The sequence below is a fragment of the Macaca fascicularis genome, chromosome 7 (assembly GCF_037993035.2).
Source record: "Macaca fascicularis isolate 582-1 chromosome 7, T2T-MFA8v1.1".
NCBI classification, from domain to species: domain Eukaryota; kingdom Metazoa; phylum Chordata; class Mammalia; order Primates; family Cercopithecidae; genus Macaca; species Macaca fascicularis.
In genome coordinates, this window is record NC_088381.1 from 104428587 (window position 1) to 104450837 (window position 22251).

The 22251-nt window shown below is 41.3% G+C and overlaps 1 long non-coding RNA gene across 2 annotated transcripts in view; it reads left to right on the forward strand.

Moving 5' to 3' along the window:
* The window catches only part of LOC135971963 (uncharacterized), a 107223-nt gene that overhangs the window by 72083 nt on the left and 12889 nt on the right, over nucleotides 1-22251 (forward strand). For both annotated transcript variants that reach the window (XR_012415738.1, XR_010588443.2), the window contains one exon: nucleotides 14718-14793. This is a non-coding gene — a long non-coding RNA (uncharacterized lncRNA). The remainder of the gene's footprint in view (nucleotides 1-14717; nucleotides 14794-22251) is intronic.

A 22251-nucleotide genomic window follows, 5' to 3' on the forward strand; every position in this document is an offset into this window, starting at 1 on the left:
GTTTTGCCATGTTGGCCTGGCTGGTCTCGAACTCCTCGATCCGCCAACCTCAGCCTCCCAGAGTGCTGGGATTACAGGCATGAGTCACTGCACCTGGCCAGGACACTTTTAAGAAGGAAAGGAAGTGCTATAATTATAACAGGACAACTGGTGCCATCTGGGATGGATGGTTATTCTACTCCCTGCCACTTTCCCTTATCTCTCACCCTGTTTGCTCAGGGAGACAACAATGAATCTTTGGAGATATTTGCCTTTACAAAACTGGGCAGGACCAACTAGTGTGAAGGTGGGGGCACAGACACATTGAGGCAGAGGGGCAGGAATGAGGAAGCATGGAGTAGTATCTGGGCTGACTTATGTACTAACCAGGTTGCCAGAGATGACCCAAATGGAGGGATGGGGGCTGCTATGGAGGTGGGCAGCTGGGCTGTGGCTGTCTCCCTGTTGCTTAGTTGAAGCTGCAAGAGGAAAGAGGGAAAATAAGCAGACTGTCTCTCCTCCGGACAAAATCAGCCCATCTGGTTTCACATTCGCTTCCAGTGAAACCTACCCTGCAGTGCGTGAACATTCCCAAGATCTTTTTCAGTTTTTTTTTTTTTTTTTTGGTGGGGGGACTGGGTTTCTTTTTAATACACTCCCCACCCCCAACCAGGAATTTATTCTCTAGTGAAATAGTTTAATATTATTAAAAGAATGATTCCCATGAGGTGAGTGTAAACCATTAAAAATTCCAGAGGGCAGGGAAGATATCTGTCTTTGGTTACTGACCCAAGGCTGAATGGAAGCAGTTGTGTTATGTAAGACTGTGTGTCAAAGATTGAGACTGAGTTTGTTTGCTGTCAAGTGGGAATTGTGTCTCAGAGCTGGAAGGAATTTGAGGAGATTATTAGTTCAGCCTCCTGCCTCTAGACAGTTAACTCCAAAACTCAAAACATACTTCTAAGGGACTTACAGGTGTGAGGGTAAAGTACATCCTTCTCAGAATGTTGCAGAAAGTCTTCATGAGCTCACCCTGTCTCCCGCCAATCACACATCTCCCATCACTTCGTTACTTGAACTCGGTGCTTCAGCTATAATGATGATAATGATGGTATCTAACATCTTTGGAGCTCATAGGATGTACCCCACACTTTTCTAACATTTTACCTGTGTTATCTCAGTTATTCTTTGCAGTCCTATGAAGTAATTCCTGTTAGTAGTATTTTTATGGATGAGGAATCTGAGGTAACAAAGAGGTTAAGTAGCTTTTCTAAAGTCAAATGTCTCCAAGGCTACCCAGGAGAGTATGCAGTTCACTCCAGGATGTTTCCTCTGTGTAGACCATCATCACCTGAGGTCTTCTGTCTGGTGTACTCATCACCTTGGAAGCCAGAGTTTGCGTACTGTGCCTCCTGAAAAGCCGGCAGTGCCTCCAGAGACTGAGTCTCATGTGCCCAGTTTGGGTGTTCACAGCGCCCTATGCATCCAGTCAAGGGGGCATGAGCCACTGTGGTTTTCCTGGCTACCTCGCCCTCTATGCTGAGAACAACTTGAGGCTACAAACTATTTTTTTACCTCTTGTTTCTAGCGCATGGCCCACTTAGTAGGACTTCAAAACATTTAACCCAAAAAAGTGTGTGCAGTCAGAAAGCAAATCAATAAAAGCTGCTGACCTACCTTTTCAGTGCTGTGTGTGGGACATGTCTCACCCATAGGGCACACCAGCAAACTAAAGAAATGCAAGACAAAGGGGGCTGTGGGTCTGGTTTGCAATTTTAATTTATAACTGGTGTTTAGCAACAACTATTTTAGACAATAGGTCATTCAAGACTGAATTGATTATAGAAATGAGATACTAGTTGTGGGAAAATACCCTAAAACGTACTATGACGCTTGCTGATTCGTGTGTCTGTTGACATCAACTTCCAGAAAAACAATTGGCCAAAATGTATCAAGGGCCTTAACAATGTAAATAGCTTTTGACTCTTTTGCTTTTAGGCTTTTTTCCCAAGAGGAAATCAGAAATGTATAGAAATATGTATGCATAAATATTGCAGCAGTACTTAAAAGAATGGAAAGTTTGAAGCAATCTAAATTCCAGGCTTAGGGTATAGTTAAGATAATTGTGTCATCATGAAATGAGGAACTCTATGTAGCTATTTGCATTATGTGTGTACAAAGCATTTGTAATGACACAATGAAGGCTTCAGATATGGTAAACAAACAAAACCCTAGAATATAAAATTCTATCAACAGCATGATTTCAACAGTGTAACAAGTGTCTGAAAACTAGGAGGAAAGGCCAAGTGCAGTGGCTAATGCCTGCGGCGTGTGGCTCACACCTGTAATCCCAGCACTTTGAGGCTGAGGTGGGCAGATCACTTGAGCTCAGAGTTCAAGACCAGCCTGAGCAACATGGCAAAACCTTGTCTCTACAAAAAATACAAAAATGAGCTGGGCATGGTGGCACACACCTGTAGTCCCATCTACTCGGGACACTGAGGTGGAAGGATTGCTTGAGCCTGGGAGGTTGAAGCTGTGGCAAGTTGAGATCATATCTCTGCCCTCTAGCCTGGGTGACAGAGCAAGACTTTCTTAAAAAAGAAGAAGAAAACTAGGAGGAAATGTACTAAAATGTTAATAGTGATTATCTCTGATTGGTGAAATCAAGTATTTTTTTTTTCTGTACAGGTTCCTTTACTTTCCAGATATGACACATTGAGTGCATATTATTTAAGTACTTGGGAAACAAATTTAGGTTTTTAAAATACTGTATGAGATATAAGATAAGTGAACAAAGCTGAAATATAATGTGTAATTTCTTAATTAAACAAAAATACCATTATCTAAAATTTAAAAATTAATGGAATTAGATGAATATAAAAATAGTTAGAATAAGTAGAAGCTGGATGGTTTCATGGGGAGAAAAGTGCATATTAGACGTCAGAAGATTTAGTTAATAATATTTATGTTAGTAATTGTATAACCCAGGAGAGTCATGTAACCTCTCTTTGTCTATGTTTCTTCATTTGTAAAAACAAATTGGTTTCCTCCTGACTCTAAAAAGTCAGGAGGACTTTATCCATTGATGTATCCATTATTTATCTCAGATACATAAAACCCTAGTTTGTAGATAATCTGGCAGCACTGCACGAGGTGCTGAGTGCGAATTCATGGAAACCGCCACATCAACATCAGCAGAAAGTTAGTGACTAATTCTTGAGCTTAGATTTAGTGCAATTGGGAGTAGAAAGAAGAAATTTTAATAGAGAAAGAATGGTGGGAAAGGCATGGAGGTGCTGGGAGAGGCCATGGGCTGGGGAGGAAGACCCTTGTTTAGACAGAAATCAGCTCTGGCCGCAGGATAGGCAGTCAGGGTCGGAGGTTGATTGATCAGTGGTTGAGAGGCTGCCTGACAACTCACCAAAGGAAGAGCAGAGGCTAGAGGGGGTCTGACCTTTCACCCTCAGGCTCCCAGCACAGACTCCCTGGAGACTCAGTGTCTTATCGCCCTGTGGAGTTAGAAGTGAATGACTAAAAACAAAGTTCCACCCAGGACATAGGCAAAGGGTAGGTTTTTGACTTGTGCTTAAAAACAAGTGAAAGAAATGTTTTTAACTAGAAAGCAAGCAAGCTTTGGGCCCAGAATATAAAAGGGGCAAAGAGAAAAGAGGAGCACTGTGAAATTCAGGAAGCGCTGTGTCCTAATCCTGGCTTTGCTGTGGTCTTGCTGGGTGGCCAGCAAGCCATTCACCCTTTTGAGCCTCATTTTCCTCTCAGTAAAATGGAGATAGCAATGCCTGTTCCCCACATCATGGAGGGTGTTAGGAGAACCACAAGTGCTGTGAGTGAGTGTACTGTATAAATCCAGTGTCCAAAGGTGTATTCATCTTCCTCCTTGAGCCAGGTGGAACTGGTGGGGGTGCAGTGAAGGGAAAGAGAGATACAGAGACAAAGAAGCAGAGAGAGATCAGTGTCCTCTCTGCTGAGGTACCTGTTCGTCTCATCACACTCCTAGATACAGCAGATGTTATACAACATAAATCCTACAGTCTAAACCGAACTGCAAATTCTCTAAATACTTCTGAGTCAAAGAGCATTGAAATTCTAGGAGGAACATTGGATACTTGGAATATTCACATCCTTTTCTCATGTGACAAATAGGAACGCTATTCATTTCATTCTCAATGTCATTTTAATTTGCAGCTAGCTTAGTCACCATAGCACTTTATTTTGCCTGTAAAGGCTTCTAGTTTAGTGCTAGAAATGTTTTTGTAGTGCAGTGATGTTTGATTAAAATGTCATCAAGAGCATCTTTGGCTACATCTTTGGCTCACCTTGTATTTTTAAAGGGACAAAACGGAAATTCAAGTTTATGTTTCACTTAAAGCTCAGCACATGCCCTCCTGTAACAATTATTCTCAGAATTTGCATTTGGCTGTGTCCCTTCAGATGCAGCAGGCCTGTTTGTAAACTCCAGCGTGACACAGGAACATGCTGGGTGGAGGTAGTGGTGTATCCTTTTAGGGACAATAATGGCAGCTCATTTCTATTTGTGGATTTAATTGATTCTAATCCAGAAGGTTCTGAAATCATGATTCTGTGCCAAATACCTCCCATGAAGGAGGATGGTGTGAAGACCCCTGTCAATCACCCAGCAGAGGCGATGAGCGCCGGAGTATTTCTGATTTTAAGGAGCCCCTTTAATCCAATCAATTGCAGAAATTCTTACTTCCCCTGAGCCATGCATGCATTAATTCTATAAGAACACCTTTCCCATTAAAGAAACTGATTGCAGACTTCCCTTCTAATTGTGAAAATGCTCACCTGCTCAAAGTAAACAGTTCAGGAAAGATACCTTCATTTTGCTTCAGTTATTTAAGTGAGGAGAGTGGAGTTTCAGCAGAAGTTTAAGAAGTTAAAATTCAGCACCCATTCACAGTCATAAATACAGCAATTCATGCCTGAAGGGAGCATAGAAACTACAAAATAATCTTGTCCCCATCAGCCACTTTTCAGGGACCTCAGTTTTTTTGGTTGGTTACAATTCCTAAGTAAGGGAGTAGTGGGAAGATGAGTGTAAGGAGACATTGAGCTCATTATTAAAAAGGAATGATTATCAAAAACTGGAGACACAATTTGGGAGGCCAAGGCAGGCGGATTGCTTGAGCCCAGGAGTTCAAGAAACATGGCAAAACCACCACTCTATTAAAAAAATACAAAAATTAGCCAGGTGTGGTGGGGCGTGCCTATGGTCCCAGCTACTTGGGAGGCTAAGGTGGGAGGATCACCTGAGCCCGGGGAGATTGAGGCTGCAGTGAGCTGTGATTGCACCACTGCATTCCAACCTGGGTGATAAAGTGAGACCCTGTCTCGAGAAAAAAAAAAAAAAAAAAAAAAATTGGAGACAATCGAAAAATGCGGGAGTTGGATAATTAATTAATTAATTATTGATTTTAGTATAATTATATGCTGGAATACTATGTAATCATTAAAAACCATGTTTTACGAAGAACGTATAATGAGTTGGGAAAATGTTCGTGACACAGTATGAAATGAAAAAAGTAGTATGCGAAATTGTGTGTATAATTTTTTAACAATTGGTAGGCCTACAGAAAAGACTGCTCTGCAGCAGTTCAAAAGAATGAAGTAAATTTAGCTACTCATATGGGAAGATCCCTAAAACCTGACGTTACATCATGAAATCATGTTTCAAAATAATGTACAGCACAATCCTATTTGGGGGGCATGTTGGATGGGGAAGGTTGAAAGGGGCTATAATGTCCTCTATATAATTTGAATATCTGTAATAAGAATATATTTGTATATTATGAAATTTAAGATCACATTTTTAAAATTTGGAGTGGGGGAAGGAAGGGAGAAAAAATACTGGAAATGACTACAGTATTCACATCCCTTCCATTCCATGTTGCCTTTCTAGTCACGTGTCCCATGGTGCTATGGGGTCAGTGTACTGCGAGGGAAAAAGGAGGGGAGAGCAGGGGCTGGGAGATGGGGTGGTTGTCTTTATAAGAAACAGTGAGGCTCCAAGTTCTGCAATGGAAATCAGGCACCAGGCCAGCAAATCAGGTGGTGAGGGAGACAGCACCATCAACTGATCTTAAAAGGTCTGCAGCTTCTTTGCAGCTGTGGTTCATAACACAGTCTATTTAGGAACTAAACAGATGGATTCCAAGGCCTAGCCCCAGAGACTGGGACCTAGGACATCTGGAGTGTGCCCACAAATTCTGCATTTTTACAAGAAAATGTCCCATGTCATTCTTAGACCACTTCTTGAAGCACCTTGCTCTAGAGATGTTATGGAGCCAGAAATCAAAGCGTGAAGTGCCACCCTCTCCCTTTCCAATTTGCCAGACCACCCTCTAAATCCTTTTTTTCTTTCAGAGTTGTTCATTATGCTCATTTAAAGCCAGTTCCACTAGATTAATATGTTTGGTGGGGGTTGGAGGCAGGTAAGGTCATGCAGCGTGACTGGGCTGGGGAGAGTAGAGGAGAGGCAGAGGTGGCCCAGTGAAAAGGAGGGGCAGCCGCCGCAAGAATGTTGTGAAGTTTAAAAATCAATAAAAATGCTCTTCTCTCCACATATGACCCTGCCAAACATATGACATAACTGGAAGACCTGTTAAGTAACAGTCATTGTCACAGGATTATAGTGAAAATAATTATAGCATCTGAGAGTGAGCACCCAGGCCCTGATCATTAGCTTAGCTAAGAGAAAATGCTGTCAGTCGGCCTTGGGTCAAGAAGAACTGCAATAATCAGGTTTCTTCTTGAAGGGTTTTGTCCAGTTTCCCTAGAAAGCAAAACGAAGGTCCTATGTCGCCACCTAGAGTCCAAAGCGTGGAAGTACTGGCTAAGGAAATTCAAATAGATCCGGCTCTTTGGAGAAATGTCTCTGTCCAAGTTTAGTGACAGCACCGGCTTCAGGCTTACCAATCCAGTCAGTCGTTTTTCACAGGACAAGAATATGAGTCTGAACTCAAGTCTCCATTATGACCAGATTGTTTTAGGATGAAAAAAACATGAGCATTCTTAAACCTTCACTAAATGGGTAAGAGTTCAAGTGTGTGGGGGATGGGTCGGGGAAGTAGGGTTGGTCTTAACTGCTACTCTAAGTGGATGATCTTAGGAAAATCTTACTTAACCCCTTAGAGACACTTTCTCTGTTATAAAATGAGAGGACTGAACTAACTTGTCAACACTATAAGTCTTCTAAGACCTCAAATGTTGTGATTCTATAGTAAACTAGAGTCTATCTAAACCGAGCCATTAGTCAAAAAAAAAAAAAAAAAAAAAAAAAAAAGGCACAGTATGCAAAAACTATTGGTACCCTGCATTTGTGAATGTGACTTTCTCCATCAAGGAACCTATGTCTTTTCTGCCCTCTAGAGCTCTGCCTGAAAACTGCATGGATTTTATATAAAAATCCCCCAAATGAGAGGCTTCCTTGCTTAAGAGTTGGAGGCTGGCAACTCCCTGAAGTCCAAGGCACACTTTTTTTTTCTGCAGCATATTATTCACTCCTTCTATTCTTGCTTCATACACATATTCTGATCCAATTCCGTTCAATTCAACCATTTATTCCAGAGTTCTCTCCCAGCTCTCCCTGTTTATGGCTTTCAGCTGTTTGAAGTAAAATCCACACCATTTATTTGGACAAAGGGGCCAATTTTTCTAAAGGATCTTCTGCTCCATAAATGTTTTTCCTCTGATTAAGTTGTACAGTGGCACTAAGGAGGATTATCTGTTCTAATTTCTGGAGCCAATGCTTACAAAAAGTAATCCCAGCTTCTTTTCTTGTGTCACTTCCAAGAAATGTGTGCACGAAAACCCCTGTTGTATGACAGTATAAGAACTCTGCTACCAGACTGCCAAAGAAACACAGGACTGCTAAGTGTGAGTTCAACAGCCTAGTGAGCAGAGGAGCCACATTGTCAGTCTTTCTTCTGGAGTTAGGTTTTAGTTCTGAATTACCGCAGAACCATAGCCAAGCTGTGATCCATCTGATCTGCTAGTTGGTGGGTTGTACCTAAAGCAAAGTTTGGAGAAAAGTGGCAACAGTGCCTTTTGCCAGTTGCATCTTTCTTAACTCTAGCAAAATCTCCATTTTAGGCAAGAACAGTACTGTTCAGTTAGGGTTTTCCCTGAGTGGGACTCCTGCTGTTGATAAAATAACAGTGTAAAACAGCAGTGATCTGTTTCAAAATTTATACCAGAAATAAAAGTGTGATAGTGACGTATTATAAAGGCAAATACTGAATGAGATCAGTTTGAAGATGCCTAGAATTTACGCAAAGGCCCTTTCAGGATTACTGCTGAAGAGGAGGCCCGAGACTCCTTACCTAATCTATAGCCTCATTCAAAGTCTGATCTGCGTCTGGGCCAGACCCCTGCAGGGTGTGAAGCCAGGCACAGTGGAGACCACACAAAGTTTTTTAGGCACCAGTGCATCAAGGAATGAAGGAAGCATCAGAGAAAATATTTTCAGAGCTGTAAATGTTCTTTACTGTTTCTAGTCCTTAAATGACCTTACCATGGTTAATCTTAAGAGATTATTGGTATTTATTGTAACTGTAAAAGGACTGCCCTTAAATTTGGCTTTTATTACTTACCCAGTAATGCAGCTACTGGATCAGCCTAATCATAGTAGTTTCCATTTTTCAGCCAAGGCGTATTTTTAAATCCTCAGAGAACAGAAACTATCAAGTAACCTCACCTGTTTGCAAGAACCTGCTCTCTGTTGCTGGCCATGTGTTCTGCTTTTATGCCCCAGTCCCACCCCTAATCCCACCAGAGTCCTGGCCCATTTTCCCTGGCATGGTCTAGGGGAACATCCTTCATTCTACTCAGCTAGACCATGCTGACTTCAGGAGGACAGACTGGAGGAGCAAGCCATGGACGCAATCTGTCCGTGCAGAAAAGAGTGGAATTAGCACCCTCTGTTGACTGCATCTTTGCATTGGACATTACCTAAAACCTTGTTCCAAGCATCAAGAAATGTAGGTTTGTAGCAGACTTGAAAAAAGAGGCAGAGATAGAGATACCTTATGGCAGACACTACTGCTCCTTGTGATTTTTCCAGGTCTTCTCTTCTTCCAAATGCTTATGACAATTGCTCCTCCTCATTCCCGCCAAGTCAAGTGACCATGTGACTTGCTTTGGCCAATGAAATGTGAGAGGACATGAAGACTATCTCTTCAGTGTGGAAGCATTCATGAGTTGTGTAACATTTTCAGTGCTCTTCATCCCCTGCGTGGGAGATCATGTCAATGCAGCAAGGCTGCAAGATCAAAGTAACCTGGAATATTGAGCCACCATGCAAAGGACAGCTTACTAGAGCATTGATGGGACCCATAAAGGACTTCACATTAGTGAGAAGCAAACCCTTGTTGTTTAAGCCACTGATGTTCTGGCACTGTTTGTTACTGCAGCGTACCTAGGCTCTCTTGATTGGTACATGCCTTCATGCTCCTGTAAAATGAAACTCTTCAGTGTGAACATCATTCTCCTTGACAAGGGAGACAGAAACAATCAGAAGTTCATATTTCTCTCTGATCTTGAGAAACATGACAACAGCCCAACTATTGGGCTTACCCATATCTTGCTCCAAAAATTATGTCCTAGCTCTAAAAATTAAATTCCCTTTTCGCGATCTTCTGTACATTTTTCTAGACTTCCCTCACTGGGGATATCAGCTTTTCCAACCCTGTCATTACATGTCCGTGCCACCCTCTTAAGTTTGTACTTAATATTATGTCTCCCCTTGCCGCTACTTTCCATGATTTGTACATGCTTTCAAGTCTAGGCTCACCAGGGTTTCTTTGTGAACTCCTCTTTATTCTGTGTCAGGGTCTGAACAACTGCATTTTTTAGAGTTCTCGACATTCTTAAGAAGCCTTCCTTTTTAGAGATTCATGTGATAGAACAATGCCTTTTTTGCCCTTTTATGCATTAAAATCAGTTTTCCTTAAGAATAGGACATGTTCTTGCTGAGATGCCCTGGACACTACAGCAAAGTCTGGAGAAAAACACAAGGATACCAACATCTATCAGATATGTTAAGAACTACTGGCTCAAGATGGTTTACAATTTCAGCATTAGATCACATTCTATTCCTTTTGTTGGCATCATATCTTTGGTTGGGTTTTCAGTGATTGCTGTCGTAAAAAGCAAGTGTCATTGAAAATCAATGTAGAGCAGGAAATGAGCATGGCAGTGTCCTATATGAGTCCAGAGTTTGAGAAGTTGTACAGTGCCAAACATGTATACTTAGTAATTGTGGGTTATTTAAAAATGAAATAAGTACATTTTCTTTCAATTAATGTGTAACATTTTTTCCAAAAATGACTAAGTTGTTAGAGCATAAATACTTCTTATGTTGTTTGACCCTAAATATTTATAATACAGGAAACTGAAAAAAAAATCATTGAGACATTGAGGGCATTATGAACTAAGAAAATGCGGTAACCTCTGGTCTAGGGACACATCAAACCATACTCAATCTTGTCCTGTTATGTCCTCAAAAATACACGTTCAGTCGTTTCCAAAATCAGTGCTGGGAGAACTAGATAGCCACATGCAAAATAACAGTGTTGGACCTTTACCCACATGTAGAAATTAACTCAAAGTGGATCAAAGACCCAAATAAAGAGCTAAAACTAGAAAACCCTTAGAAGAAAATAGAAGTAAATCTTCATGACCTTAGATATAAAAATAGTGTATTAGATATGGCACCAGAAGCACAAACAAAGACACATTGCATTTTGTCAAAATTTTGTGCATCAAAGGACACTATCAAGAGAATGAAAAGGCTATTCACAGAATAGAAGAAAATATTTGCAAATCATATTTAGTCATATATCTAATAAGGGTCTAGTATCCAGAATATATAAACATTTCCTACAATTCAACAAAAAGATAAACAACCCAATTTGAAAATGGGCAGAGGACTTTAGATATTTCACCAAAGACATAAAAAAAGCCAACAAGCGTATGAAAAGATGCTCAATATGTTAGTCATCAATCAAAACCCAATGTGACACCACCTCATGTCCACAAGTTTGGCTAACACGGTGAAACCCCATCTCTACTAAAAATACAAAAACAAAATTAGCCACGTGTGGTAGAGGGTGCCTCTAGTCCCAGCTACTTGGGAGGCTGCAATGAGAGAATGGCATGAACCTGGGAGGCAGAGCTTGCAGTGAGCCGAAATCGTGCCAGCCTGGGCAACAGAGTGAGACTCCATCTAAAAAAATAAAAAAATTAAAAATAAGAAGTGTTAATTGCTACAAAGAGCATAAAAACACCTAAGAATATAGCTAACAAGGAAAGTGAAGGACCTCTTCAAGGAGAACTAGAAGCCACTGCTCAAGGAAATAAGAAAGAACACAAACAAGTGGAAAAACATTCCATGCTCATGGATAAGAAGAATTAATATTATGAAAATGGCCATACTGCTCAAAGTAATTTATAGTTTCAATGCTATTCCCTTAAAACTACCATTGACATTCTTCACAGAATTAGAAAAAAACTACTTTAAAATTCATACGGAACCAAAAAAGAGCCTATACTATACTACAAGGAGGCATCATGCTACCCGACTTCAAACTATGCTACACGGCTACAGTAACCAAAACAGCATGGTACTGGTACAAAAACAGACACATAGACCAATGGAACAGAATAGAGATTTCAGAAATAAGACCACACACCTACAACCATCTGATCTTTGACAAACCTGACATAAACAAGCAATGGAGAAAGGATTTTCTATTTAATAAACAGTGCTGGGAAAACTAGCTAGCCATATGCAGAAAATTGAAACTCGACCCCTTCCTTACATGTCATACAAAAATTAACTCAAGATGGATTAAAGACTTAAATGTAAAACCCAAAACTATAAAAACCCTAGAAAAAAATCTAGGCAATACCATTCAGGACATAGGCATGGGCAAAGATTTCATGACAAAAACATCAAAAGCAATTGCAACAAAAGGAAAAATTGACAAATGGGATATAATTAAACTAAAGAGCTTCTGTACAGCAAAAGAAACTACCATCAGAGTGAACAGACAACCTACAGGATGGAGAAAATTTGTGCAATCTATCCATCTGACAAAAGTCCAATATCTAGAACCTACAAGGAACTTAAACAAATTTACAAGAAAAAACCAACCCCATTAAAAAGTGAGCAAAGGACATCAACAGACACTTTTCAAAAGAAGACTTTTATGTGACCAATAAACATGAAAAAAGCTCAACATCACTGATCATTAGAGAAATGCAAATCAAAACTACAATGAGATACCATCTCATGCCAGTCAGAATGGCGATTATTAAAACGTCAAGAAACAACAGATGCTGGTGAGGCTGTGGAGAAATGAAAACACTTTTACACTGTTGGTGGGAATGTAAATTAGTTCAACCATTGTGGAAGACAGTGTGGCAATCCTCAAAGACCTAGACCCAGAAATACCCTTTGACCCAGCAATCCCATTACTGAACATATACTCAAAGGACTGTAAATCATTCTGTTGTAAAGATACATGCACATGTGTGTTCACTGCAGCACTATTCACAATAGCAAAGACATGGAATCAACCCACATGCCCATCCATGATAGACTGGATAAAGAAAATGTGGTGCATATACACCATGGAATACTATGCAGCCATGAAAAGGAATGAGATCGTGTTTTTTGCAGGACCTGGATGGAGCTCGAAGCCATTATCCTCAGCAAACTAACACAGGGACAGAAAACCAAACACTGCATGTTCTCACTTAAAAGTGGGAGCTGAACAATGAGAATACGTGGACACAGGGAGGGAAACAATACACACTGGGGTCTGTCATGGGGGCAGGGGAAGAGAGAGCATCAGGATAATTAGCTAATGCATGAGGAGCTTAATACCTAGGTGATGGGTTGATAGGCACAGCAAACCACCATGGCACACGTTTACCTATGTAACAAACCTGTGCATCCTGCACATGTATCCCAGAACTTTAAAATAAAATTAAATTAAAATGACAAGTGTTGATAAGGATGTGGAGAAATTAGAACCTTTGTTCATTGCTGGTAGGAACGTAAAATGGTGCAGTTGATGTGGAACACAATGTGGTAGTTCCTCAAAAGGCTAAACATGGAATTACCAAATAACTCTGCAATTCCACTTCTCTTTATGTACCCAAAATATCTGAAAACAAGTGTTCAAGCAAATATTTGTACAAAATGTTTATAGCAGTACTATTCACAATAACTAAAAGGTGGGAACAACCCAAGTGTTCATCAGCTAATGAATGGATAAACAAAATGTGGTATATCTGTATAATGGAATATTACTCAGCCATAAAAAGGAATGAAGTGCTGATACATGATACAACATGGATAATCTTCGAAAGCATTATAGTAACTGAAAGAAGCCGGATAAAAAGGTTACATATTGTTTAATTCCCTTTATATAAAATATTCAGGACAGGCCTCTGTTCTGAATATTTTATATTCTGTCTCCATGGAGAAAGAAAGCAGATTAATCATTACTAGGGGCAGGGAAAGAGGGAATAAGTGACTGCCTAATGAACACAGGATTTTCTTTTCTGATGATGAAAATTTCTTAGAACTAGATAGAAGTTGTCTTAGTCTGTTTTGTGTTGCTATAACAGAATACCTGAGACTGGATAATTTATAAAGAAAAGAGGTTAATTTAGCTCAAGGACCTGCAGGCTTGGAAGTTCAAGGATATGGCCCTGGCCTCCCGTAAGTGCTTTTGTCCTGCATTATAGCATGGCAGAGAAGGTCAAAAGGAAAGCAGACACATGCCAAGAGGGACTAGACGAGGAAAATCTTGCTTTTTAACAATTCTTTCTTGAAGGAACTCATCCATTCCTAGAGAATTAATCTAGTCTCATGAGAGCAAGAACTCATTACTGCAAGAAGGATACCAAGCAATTTGTGAAGGATTCACCCCCATGATCCAAACACCTCCCACTAGGCCCCACCTCCCCAAACCACCACACCGGGGATCAAATTTCAAATTTGGTGGGGACAAATAACACTATATCCAAAACATACCAGAAGTGATGGTTGCACATTATGAATGTGCTAAATGCCAGTGAATTGTACACTTTAAAATGGTTTATGGTTAATTTCATGTTATATAAATTTAACCTCAATTAAATGTACACACACACACACACACACACACAGAGAGAGAGAGAGAGAGAGAGAGAGAGAGACAGAGGGGCGGGGGAGCATGGTCATCCTCAAGGTTTCTGTAACTTCTACTCTGCCAGTAATTTCCCACTTGCTGGTAGAATTAAAGGTCCATCATATCAGGGACATTAGTTATTTTCCTACCCTGTAAGACAGGGGTTCTTAACCTTTAAGTTCACCTTCAAGGGGTCAAAAGACCCCTTGAAGTTATACGTAAAAATTTAAGTCTATGGGCATTTTTCTGGGATGAGAGACCACACAGTGTTAAAAATGGAAGTTTCAACACCATGACACAGACAACATCTTCCAAAGTAAGGAAGAAGTCTCCCAAAGGAGATGCCCAAAAACTGGTTAAACAACTCTAAATCCTTCAGGCACATACAGAAGGTTGGAGGGTGATGGGTGAGAAAGGTGATTTTTAAGAAAGAATATTTGGAGATGCCTATTTGTGTGCTTTGAGGCACTGTTCCACAAGCAGGAATGGAAATTGCTTCGTCTTTCATTTCAGATTGAGAGGGACTCCTTAAGAGAACACTCACAGAGCTGAACTCCCCAGTCTGAATCCTACCTGTAAGATCTACAAGGTAAGAGATGGCCTGGGTACCCTCTTGGGTGACAGCATAAAGGAGAAGGGCCTGGTTTGAATCCCAACACTGCCTGAGTCTGTTAAGAGTAAACTTGTCTGAGTGTTTCCTGTGGCCAGCTGTGGGCCATGCGCAGGAGAGACAGCTGGGGCTCAGTCTGGAGAACTTGCTGGAGAATTGTTCAAACTCATCTAGAAGCTCCTGGTATCCTGAAAACCCAGTGCTGAGGAAGGGGTGTTACCAGCCAGTGAAGAAGCACATGCCCTCACCAAGGGAATCCCAGGGAAGAGGTCCCTAACAATTGGGAGGAACCCCCCAAAACCTGCAAAAATACAAGAGGAACCAGGTTTCTCACTGTTGGAGTGGGAGGTTACAGAGAAGCAAGGGGACGAGTCTAGACTGATTTGTGTGGTTATGGGTTAGAGTAGGAAACACTATAAACTATGTTTGGCTAAATACAGATGGTTACTGCTATCATTTGGTTGGTTTGACCCCTCCAAATCTCATGTTGAACATTGGGGCCTGATGGCAGGTGTTTGGGTTATGGGGGCAGGTCCCTCATTAATGGCTTGGTGCTGCCCTGGAAGTAATGAGTGATTTCTCACTCTATTAGCTCCTGTAAGAGCTGGTTGTTAAAAAGAATCTAGCACCTCCTGTCTCCCTCCTTTGCTTCCTCTCTTGCCATGTGATCTCTGCACATGCCAGCTCCCGTTTCCCCTTCCGCCATGAGGGGAAGCAGCCTGAGGTCTCACCAAAAGCAAACGCTGGTGCCATGTTTCTTGCATAGCCTGCAGAACTGTGAACCAAATAAACCTCCTTTCTTTATAAATTCCCTGACCTTAGGTATTCTTCTATAGCAAAACAAAAGACTAAGACAGTTACATATAGAATTATTATTATTATTATTATTATTTTTTTTTTTTTTTTTTTTTTGAGACGGAGTCTCGCTCTGTCGCCCAGGCTGGAGTGCAGTGGCCGGATCTCAGCTCACTGCAAGCTCCGCCTCCCGGGTTTACGCCATTCTCCTGCCTCAGCCTCCCGAGTAGCTGGGACTACAGGCACCCGCCACCGCGCCCGGTTAGTTTTTTGTATTTTTTAGTAGAGACGGGGTTTCACCGTGTTAGCCAGGATGGTCTCGATCTCCTGACCTCGTGATCCGCCCGTCTCGGCCTCCCAAAGTGCTGGGATTACAGGCTTGAGCCACCGCGCCCGGCCACATATAGAATTATTTATAGATATGTATATAAATATGGGTTAGGGAACTAGGTTTGGGATATATGGGAACTCTACTATCTTTGACGTTTCTCATATATGTAAAACTATTCTAAATGAAAAGTTTATTAAAAATCAATTGTAGGACTGGGCATGGTGGCACATGTCTGTGATATCAGCACTTTGGGAGACTGACAGAGGAGAACTGCTTAAGGCCAAGAGTTTCAGACCAGCCTAGAAAACATAGTGAGACCCTATCTCTACAAAAATAAATTAATTGGGCATGGTGCTGCATTCCTGTAGTCCTAGCTACTTGGGAGGCTGAGATGGGATGAGCACTTGAACCCAGGAGTTTGAGGCTACAGTGAGCTATGATTGCACCACTGCACTCCAGCCTGGGTGACAGAGCAAGATGCTGTCTCTGGAAAAAAAAAAAGAAAAGAAAAGAAAAGCCAGGTGCAGTGGCTCACGCCTGTAATCCCAGCACTTTGGGAGGCTGAGGTGGGTGGATCACAAGGCCAGGAGTTTGAGACCAGCCTGGCAAACATGGTGAAACCCTGTCTCTACTAAAAATACAAAAAGTAGCTGGGTGTGGTGGCAGTCACCTGTAATCCCAGCTACTTGGGAGGGTGAGGCAGGAGAATCATTTGAATCTGGGAGGCAGAGGTTGCAGTGAGCTGAGATCATGCCATTGCATTCCAGCATGGGTGACAAGAGTGAAATTCCATCTCAAAAAAACAAAAACAAAAACAAAACAAAAAAAAGCAATTGTATGGCTTAATATCCAAAATACATAAACAGCTTTTACAACTCAATAGCAAAACAAGAACAACAACAATGAATAATCCAATCTTGAATAGACATTTCTCAAAAAGACATACAGATGGCCAACAAGTATATGAAAATATGCTCAACATCACTCATCATCAGGGTAATTCACATCAAAACCATAATGAGATATTGCCTTACACCTGTTATGATGAATATTACCAAAAAAAAACCCCACAAATAACAAATATTGGCAAGAATGTGGAAAAATTGGAACCCTTGTACACTTCGGGTGGGGATATAAAATGGTGCAGCTGCTATGGAAAACAGTATATTTTTTTGAGGTTCCTCAAAAAAATAAAAATCGAACTACATATGATCCAGCAATCCCACTTCTGTGGTATCCAAAATAATTGAAGTTAGGATCTTGCAGAGATATTTGCACTCCCATGTTTACTGTAGAATTATTCACTATAGCCAAGAGGTGAAAACAAAATAAATGTCCTTTGATGGATGAATGGATACAGAAAATCTCACCATTATATACATACAGTGGAATATTGTTCAGCCATAAAAAGATGAAAATCCTGTCATATGCTAGCACGTGTCTGAAACTTGAGTACATTATACTATTTGGTTGGTGCAAAAGTAATTTTTGCTGTCACTTTTGTACCAGCCAAATAAAGGAAATGCACCAGTCACAGAAGAAATAGTGCATGGTTCCATTTACATGAGTTATCTAAAGTAGTCAAACTCATAGAAGCACAGAGCAGAGTGGTGATTATCAGGGGCAGGAAGGAGAAGAAACTGAGGAGTTGCTGCTAATGGGCATACAGTTTCAGTTATGCCAGAAAGAAAATTCTAGAGATCTGCTGTACAACATTTTGTTTATTGTTAATACTGTACTGTTCACTTAAAAAGTTAAGAGGTTAGAACTTATTTTAAGTGTTTTTTACAATTTTTTTTAAAGTTCTTTAAAAAGAGTCTTGCTCTGTTGGCCAGGCTGGAGTGCAGTGGCACAATCTTGGCTTAATGCAACCTCCGTCTTCCAGGTTCAAGCGATTCTCCTGCCTCAGCCTCTTGAGTAGCTGGGACTACAGGCGTGTGCCACCATGCCAGGCTAATTTTTGTATTTTTAGTAGAGACAAGGTTTCACCATTTTGGCCAGGTTGGTCTCAAACTCCTGACCTCAAGTGATCCTCCCGCCTTGGCTTCCCAAAGTGCTGGGATTACAGGCTTGAGCCACTATGCCCAGTCAGGAGAGGAAGATTTTAGTTACTGAATTGAGATGGTGCTTTGTGCTTAAACTTATGCCTAGTGGTTCATTATTGGAACGTTAAGCATGTGGGAGTTATTTATATCCTACCACTCAAGGTCATCACTGAGGTCTGATTGCAAAAATTCAAAAAATTGCAACCCCAGGCATAAATGGCTTAAAGTGACTGCATGGCCAGAAAAATCACAAGACCTGCCTGAATTTTCATCTCAGGGCAATGGAAGAAATAGCCTCAGAAGGTGGGCATAAAGGAAGGGAGGGAATACAAAGAAAGTCGCGCTCTGATTACATCCTGTAAGCCATGTTGCTGCATGTATTTTCCTCTGATTCTCTGACTTAAGCAAGGGTTATATACTGCTGCTTCAAGAAATGAAATTGTCATGAGGAAGTCAAAAATATTTTCAGGACCAAAAGACGCTTGGAGCAGATGTCCCTAAAATTAAAACAAAAACAAAAAAACACCCACCACTCATCAGCACTGCTATGCATGCCTCTTGGCCAGTTTTCAGATCTGTGTCAGAAGTACTTCATTTCTTCCCCTGTTTCAAGGACCTGAAGAATTCTCAATATCACAAAGGCTCCTCTCTCCTTCACCCTCACCCCAATGCCTCTGGTGTGTTCCGCTAGCTCATTGAATGCGTTGGACGAGATAGGGTGTAATTGGAAAGCAACTCTTTTTTGCACCCTTGCCTTCTACATAGTGACCTCCTACATAGGCCCACTTCTCTCTGCTCCTGGTTGAAATTCTGAGTAGTTCAATAGTTTTTGCAATCACTTTTAACTATTATAAAGTCTGACTCAATAATCACATAACAACAAAAACTCATCTAATTAAAGTGCCTCTCTTCACCCAACTCAGGACTATCTCAGCCTTGACAGCCTGCAGTGGGGAAGAAAATTATGGTTGATTCTTCATGTCTTCTCATTCTACCTCCTCCTCCACTCAGCAGCCACTGTTTGTTCATGGCTCCACCTGGGCTAGAGCAGAGGGAAAGGAGGGGAGGCAGGGGTCAAGAAAAGTCTTTCTTGCCTGGTGTTGTAGATCCTTGGGAAACAGACTGAGGTTTTGGCACAGTGAAGTTTTGTGAGGCGTGTTCTCAGGAACACACCGTAAGGGAGGGAGAGAAGCAGGTCTGGGCAGTAGGAGGTGGTGAACTGTAGTGCAGTTGCCACAGAGGTCGCAGCCACTCCCAGGGGAGCTCTGAAGCTGGAATGGCCTTTCAAGTATGCCGTGGGGACCAGACACTGCTTATAAAGGCAGTTGGGTTCAAGTGGCCTCCAAGGAGAGGACATCACCGTCTGCCAAGAGCAATTCCTGGGGAAGGGCTCAACTGTGAGCTGGCGAATGAGTGCCTTCAGAGAGTCTAGGCAGGGCACAACAGCATTCACTACAACTGGTAGAGTTACAATAGGACATCAGTACCCTCTGAGTGTGATAGATTCCAAATGCCAATTCCTTATCTTGCATGGGGTTTATTGATTTTTTAGAGACTTAGGTGATGTCTCCTCTAGTTAAAGCTGTCTGACAGCTTTCCTTTCCAATTCTGCTTCTCTGTTGGGGTCTCCTCACCCCTCCAGGTAGCCCTGTTGGGCTGAGCCTTTCTCAATATGACTGAGTACAGCTCCTTCCAGAGATTTTTCTGGCATTACTAAAGTGGCCTCAACAAAAAAAAAATTGACCCTGCTATTTAAATGTTGCCAGAAGGAAAGATCAACTACTCTAACCCAAATTCATCATCCTTGGCAGATGTGCTCCGTGTTTCATGTGGCTGATATCCAACAATTCCCTGCCACTGGTCAAATCATTTCACTATCTGAGAATACGATTTGAAACTAATTCATCTTGAAGTGTTTGACCAGAATCTACACTGCTTAAAATTAGAAATGCTATGTGTATTTTATTGAGTTATTTTTTTCAGTGCCTATGGTGGGTGATTGCTAACATCTGCACTGAAAATTTTCCAGGCTAAAATCATGATGGTCTCATGCGATGGCTTAGAACTTTGGTTCTCAATGACGTGTTCCTCAGTGTGTCAGAGGCCCCAGGACTGTTTCTTATCTCTTTCAATCCCACCTATAGTTTGTCCCTCATCCACCTCCCTGCAGCGGCAGAGTTTGCTTAGACTCCTTAACTTTCAGATCTTAAATCTACTCTTAGTCCAGTGATTCTCTCCCCTTAATTACTAATTAAAAATATTCACTGCTCAGATGCTTGCCAGAAATTACCATTTTCAACTTTCTGTTCTTCAGTGCTTATCAAAAGCCAGTTTCAAGACATATTTATAGAGGCTGACTTCAAAGAACAGGCAGATATTCCTTTAGATATTTTTTAATTTTACCTTAGGATTATACCAGATCACATGAGTCTCCAATATTTTGTAGAAGTGTAGATCCGTGCTTTGGCTGACATTGAAGGATTTTATGAGAGACTCGTTGTTGAATTTATGAGGGCTGTGGTTGAGAAACCATCCACTTCTTGACTGTGCTTCCTCTGCATGAGGTCTCTTGGGTGTAGGAAAAGAAGTGCTTCTCCTCATGACCCAATTTGTGGTTGTAGCTAGTGGGGAGTGGGAATCTTGAAGCTCAGTGTAGATTTCTCTTTACTTTGAATTATCAAAAAAAATTTAAAGAAAAATTTGTGACTCACCCCTAGCAACTACCAATATCTTTGGATATGCATTTCTTGTTATTAATTCATTTCTTCCATTTTCTACCCATTTTCTTCTCAAAAGCTCCTTCTATTTATTTTTACCCTTTAATTTGTACATATTTTTGTTAGTTGCTTTAAATCCGTCATAGAACAAGGCTTGGTTATAAATAAAATGAAATAACAATCTCAACTCCAATTTCACCTCTTTCTTGCCTAACCACACATTTCATTTGACTTTTTAGGACATTGTTTATCAAGGCTGATTAAATATTAATAATGATGATGATGATAACGACTATTGGTTGAGGGATTCTATGTGCCATATTATTGATATATATTATCTCATTTAATCTTTACAGCCACCCATCAAGGAAGATACTATTTCCCTATTTTACAGAAAAGGAAACCAATGCTCAGGACCAGAACACTCCAAAACCCTTACTGGTTTCTCTGTGCCCAGCTGCTGATTCTGTGGGGTGGTGCTCTTTTACCCTTCCTCAGAGTCACTGACTTGCGAGTTTGAGCTGATATGACATGTACCCATAAGAATTCAGTGGTTCATTTCTCCAATAGATATAAAGACTTGGAGATGAGTGGGATCCGTTAGCCATTTAGCAGATTATTGTCAGTCTTGCTAAATAAGTGAGCATAGCTCCACCATTATTTGCCTCTCCCTTTTGGAGGTGGGAGGTAGAGCTTAGACAAGAGGTAGAGATGAGGAAGTATGCATCTTCTCTACACACAGCACTTCAGGCCCCTATTTTAGCTGATTCATTTCTTGCTCCCAAGGAGATGCCACCTTGTTCTTAAAGATCTGGTTGGGGTAGCATAGCTGTATTCATCAAAATTCTTTCAGGAAACAGATGGCACACTCAAATTAGGATACTCTGAGGAGAGTTTAGTAGATGCAAGCAGGGTATGTGGATACCATGCAAGGGCTAGTACTAGTGGGGTTTCATTATTGCCCCAAGCCTGAAGGGAAAAAAAGGAGTACATGGCTTATAGAACCTATACGGAGCAATCTATATACAGAGGGTCTCTGTGTATGTATTTATTCCCTGGCTCCCATACCACGGAGATCCCATGGTATGGGAGCCAGGGAATAAATACACCTCCCTCTTCTATCTCCTACTGGTGTACCACACTGGCCTAACCCAAAGGGAAATCAGAGGACCATGGAGCCAGTTGATGTGGTCCACATAGGGAGCCCCCTAAGGCCCAGAGCAGGGTGGATGAGAGTGGGAGTGGATCTAGAGGACAAATAAAGGAAGACATCTAGTGAGTAGCCATGAACCTCAGGGCCTTTTCCACACCTCCAGGCCCTCTTCACAAGGACAAATGCATCTCTCCATGCCTATCTTGGCATCTGTTTTCTGGGAGGAAAAGCTCTGAAGTTCTCACCCTCTCTGGAGTGGAGGCAAGGAGCCAATCACTGGGATCTGGCTCTGTCACAGCAGCTGGGCCTCCAGGCGGAGCAGACCAGAAAGAGCTAGAAGCCATGCTCTTTCCCCAAAAGGGAAAAAAAAAACCCAGGTCAATGGAAAAGGCCAGT